The sequence below is a fragment of the Vespa mandarinia genome, chromosome 2 (genome assembly GCF_050613455.1).
Source record: "Vespa mandarinia isolate Hongniang chromosome 2, ASM5061345v1, whole genome shotgun sequence".
NCBI classification, from domain to species: Eukaryota; Metazoa; Arthropoda; class Insecta; order Hymenoptera; family Vespidae; genus Vespa; species Vespa mandarinia.
In genome coordinates, this window is record NC_140811.1 from 18,755,001 (window position 1) to 18,760,000 (window position 5,000).

The 5,000-nt window shown below is 33.6% G+C and overlaps 1 protein-coding gene across 1 annotated transcript in view; it reads left to right on the top strand.

Moving 5' to 3' along the window:
* Positions 1–1,373: 1,373 nt before the first annotated feature.
* ITP (ion transport peptide) overlaps positions 1,374–5,000 on the top strand; it is a 48,639-nt gene continuing 45,012 nt past the window's right edge. The window contains exon 1 of the mRNA XM_085655290.1: positions 1,374–1,470. The gene's annotated coding sequence lies outside the window, so the exon portion shown is untranslated. The remainder of the gene's footprint in view (positions 1,471–5,000) is intronic.

Below are 5,000 nucleotides of genomic sequence, written 5' to 3' on the forward strand. Positions count from 1 at the left end.
TTTGTCTGCCTCTTTCACCGACACGTGGCAACGAGAGCAAGCCGACGCAAGGCGATTTTGATTGGTCCACGTGGACTGATCCTAAAATTGTCGGTTATCATCCGTTTTCATTGATGAGTTCTCTTACGCCCACGTTATGTTGGATCATACCTTTTGGTTATCCTTGTATTAGAGTTGTGTGATCATGCAAGATAAAAAGATAGAAAAAGAGGATTACAGCAAAAGAGAGATAGAGATAGAGATAGAGAGAGAGAGAGAGAGAGACGATTTCTCTCTCTCTTTTTTTTTTTTTTTAATAAAAATAGAAAGATTGAAAGTGAAAGAGAGAGAGATAGAGAGAGAGAGAAAATAATATTTTCAGACGATTATAATGCGTGCATTTCGATCGACATGAAAGGAAAATGCGGAGATATTGAAGGGAGTGGAATAGAGTGGGGTGGGTGTCCGAGGGGGTGAGAGGGAGAGGTAGATGTAAAAGGTAAGTACGTAGAACGGTCTCTGGTTATTCATTACTTGGGGGTAAGGATAGAAAAAGAAAAAGAAAGAAAAAAAAGAAAGAAAGAAAGATAGATAGATAAATAGAAAGAGAGATAGAGAGAAAGAGAGAGAGAGAGAAGAAATAAGTAAAAGGTAAAAAAGAAAGTAGGAGGAGTAGTATAGGAAAATTGCCGGCGACTTCTATTTCTACCTATCATGACTACTACAATTAGGTTCCCACATAATATCAAGGAGACACGAGGAGAACTACGATAGAGTTCAAAGAAGAAGAAGAAGAAGAAGAAGAAGAAGAAGAAGGAGGAGGAGGAGGAGGAGGAGGAGAAGGAGAAGGAGAAGAAGAAATGGAATAGGATGAAGAGGAGAAGTAGAAGGAGGAGGAAGAGGAGAAGGAAGGGTAAGAAGGGTGGATGGATGTTGATAGGAGGGGATTGAAAGAGATTGTAAGAAACGAATGAAGGAAGGATGAACGAACGAACGAACGAACGAACGAATGAACGACAGTAGAGAGAGAGGTTAAAGGTATTGGTGAGAAACCCCACAGGGGGTGTGTAGAGAAAAGAGATCTAAGATGAAAGGGTAGGATATGTTTTTACGATAGGCGTTGACGAAGACAACGATATACGACAACGACAAGGACGAAGACGAAGACGGTGGTGGCAGCGCGCCGACGGCGAACACCCGTTGCGAGGTGTCTCTCTATATTAGACGCGGAACGTCGCGACGCCGCGGTCAGAAGAAAGTCGAACGCGTACGAGGGACGTCAGAGAGTACAGATAGAAAGAATTCTCTCTAACCTTCGATATAGATATATATATATATATATATATATATATATATATATATACGTACGATTACACCCCTACCATCGTCGTCGCCGTCTTAATCTCATTCAATTTCGATATTCTACTCGCTGTACATCTTATTGCCGTCTCTTGCTTATTTGGATTAATCCCCAGGATCTTTTCTCAGGAGGTAAGTGAAAATCATTTTCTTTCTATATCCCTCCGTGTCTTCGTCATTTTTTGAATTTTTTTTTCTCTTTTTTTTTTTCTTTTTTTTTTTTTCTTCTATTCCACACGATAATACACGTGTACAATGTATCTATATGATCTCGTGAAAGAAATTCTATGTCGGTGATTGATACGTCGATATACGTTTCGAATAATTCTCGATCGAATTACTCCTACTCTTATTGGAGTAAAAAAACAAAAAAAAAACAGAAAAAAAAAGAAAAATAAAGAAAAAAGAAAAGAAGAAATTTTTTCAAACGATATCGCCATTTGTATTTACACACACACATATACATATATATATATATATATATATATATATATGTGTACGTGTGTATGTATATCGCATGAAGATCCCGTGATAAGATTCAAACTATAGGACAACGACTATGAGAGAATAAGAATGATAGAGAGAGAGAGAGAGAGAGAGAGAGAGAGAGAGAGAGAGAGAGAGAGAGAGAGAGAGAGATAGAAAGAGAAAGAAACAGTGTGATTCCTCGTACTGGTTGTGAGGAATGACGTGTCCAACGAAACAAGATCGCGTCGTTCTTCGTTCTCACCCTGAACATTAACACCACGCTTTTGCACGAAGCGGCGGCGAATGGGATGGATGATCGTCGAAAGAAAAGATTCAGAAGAGAGTCTCAGTTAGATTCTCAGTCAGTGTCTCAGTCAGTGTGCGTACCCAGCTGTCTGCCTAACCGTAGACCCCCATCTCTCCTTGTCTTCTTCGTCATAATTGGTCCCTTTAATTCGGCTCAATTGCTCTTATTCTTTGTCACTGTCGCACTATTCGCTGTCCTCCCGACACGATCATCATCATCATCATCATCATCATCGTCATCATCATCATCATCATGATGATGATGACGAAGATGATGATGATGATGATGATACCACTACCAACTATACATACGATGTTGTAAGAAGAAGAAGACGAGGAAGAAGAATAAGAATAAGAAGAAATTGTTGTTAGCGAATTGACGAGGACGAACATCGAGGACGAGTTTCATTCGTTTGAAAAAGAGAGATGGATAGATAGATGGATAGATAGATAAAAAGAGAGAGAGAGAGAGAGAGAGAGAGAGAGAGAGAGAGAGAGAGATGTGTCCCTTCAGTCTTTTACTCTTTGCTACTCGTTCTAATCGCTCTCTCTCTCTCTCACTCTCTCTTTTTCTCTCTTTTTTTTCTCTCTCTTTCTCTCTCTTTCTCTCTCTCTCTCTCTCTCTCTCGTTATTACGTCGACGTCATTGTAACGTGATCTTGACCCGCTGACGGCGACGGACACGAATACGAACGTACGAGGAGGGACTCGTGTTTCATCCATCCGCGATTCGATTATGAGTATGGATAAATTTTATTCGAACTTTAGAAATCGTTCATTATAGTTCATGAAATTTCTTTTTTCATTCTCCCCATGTTTTTTCCTCCCCCTCCCCCTCCCCCACCCCTCCTCCTGATTTTTCTTTCTTTTTTTTTCTTCTTCCTTTCTTTTTCTTTTTTTTTTATTTTTCTTTTTTTTTTTGGTATATTTCTCCACAAAAAAAAGACATTTTTGACTGACTTTAAATCGACGAAAGGAAGATATTTATTTCTTTTATCTTCTCGTCGTTTGTATATGTAGATCGTCGTTGACATCGATCAAGATCTATCTTAACGTCAAACATTGTGTGTTATGTTGAATAATCATGAATTTTTTTTTTTTTTTTTTTTGTATAATTAACTCATTCACGAGGATAGAAATTACAGTTAATTTTTGCAGTTAATTTGTGTTTGAAAGAGAAGGACGTTTTTTGTTTTCTTTCTTATTTTTTTTCTTTCGTTTTTTTTTCCTTCGGATCATCGATCATACGGATTAGGATTTATCGATGATAAAAATTATCGATAGAAACGTCTTGTTTTATCTTTGAGTTGATCAAGGAAATGATTACTTTTTTGCCATTGTTGTTTTGTACATCGATATTTGACAAGTATTATTTATATCTTCGTTGTTAAAAAAAAATTAATCTTTATGTTCTTAATTGAAAAGAGGCAAAAAAGAGAAAAAAGAAAAGAGTTATAATGTCATTAAGAGAGTTTAATTTCTTCAATGAACAATGACTCGCACGTAGTAACACGAGGATGAATAAGGATCGTCTAAAAATGCATACATGCATATAATATACATGCATATATATATATATATATATATATACTTACTTGGCTCGATCATGCACCGTCGGCAAATTTTTCATACTTAGATCTTTTAACTATCACTATAAATAATAAATTATATATCAATTTATCTAGCTCTAAATTTAAATCATTATCAGATATATATAAACAATTCAGTTCGAAAAATAATACATTTGAGGTATTCTTTGAAATATTAAAGAGAGGAAGAAAAAAAAAATACATAAAACAAATTATAAAAGAAATCGATCGTCCGTCTAAAAAAATAAATTAATTAACGATTGTTTAACGATGCAAATATATTGAATCAAAATGTTCAAATCTTGATCATAAATACAACGAATAATATTAATAATTCGATGTGTTGAATGGGGGAAAAACGAAAAGGGGAACTATTAACTATGATTTCTTTCTTTTTTTAATCAATTAATCTTTCGTTAATATTATTTTATAAGAAATAGATTTACGAATTGTTTACGAATTTAAATCAAGTTAGAAATTGTTTTTTCTTTTCTTTTTTTTTCTTTTTTCTTTTTTTTATCCTTCATGTAAATCTCTCCTTATCTCTTTATCATTTTCTTTATCAGTTTTGTCTTTGCATCTTCCTCATCATCATCTTCTTCTTCTTCTTCTTCTTTCTCTTTCTTCTTCTCTTCTTCATTCTTTTTCTCTTTCTACTTCCTGTTCGAACGATTCATATAACTCATGCGTTCGAATTACACTTACGAGATAATCTCTTCCGAGTACTACCGATCTTTGAAAGGTATGACAATTCCAAGCTTTGCTCCCACGATCTTCTATATCTTTTTATCTTTTCGTTCTTTTTATCTTTTTATCTTTCTATCTTTGTCTCTCTCTCTCTCTCTCTCTTTCTTTCTCTATCGTTCAGTAAAAATAACGTGGTACTCTATTATATTTTATATAAATAAATAAATAAATAATATAATTACGATAAAGTATAAAACTAAATGAACAATAAACAATAATATTATATATACAATTATATATATTGAAATTTGTACGATTATATATATATATATATATATATATATATATATATATATATATATAATTATAAAAGAAAAGAACTACTAATTTCTTATCGATAAATATTCTCCAATAGAAACAAAATATATCGAAGTAATATATTATCAATAAATAATGTCAATAAAAATACTATGAGTCATTTAATATTAATCAATTTTTAACAAACAAAAAATGCAAATATAATTTTATTCGGAAATATATCATTCGATCATTCGATCGTTAAAAAAGAAGAAATGAAAGAAATAAGAAAAAAAAAAGAAAGAAAGAAGAGTA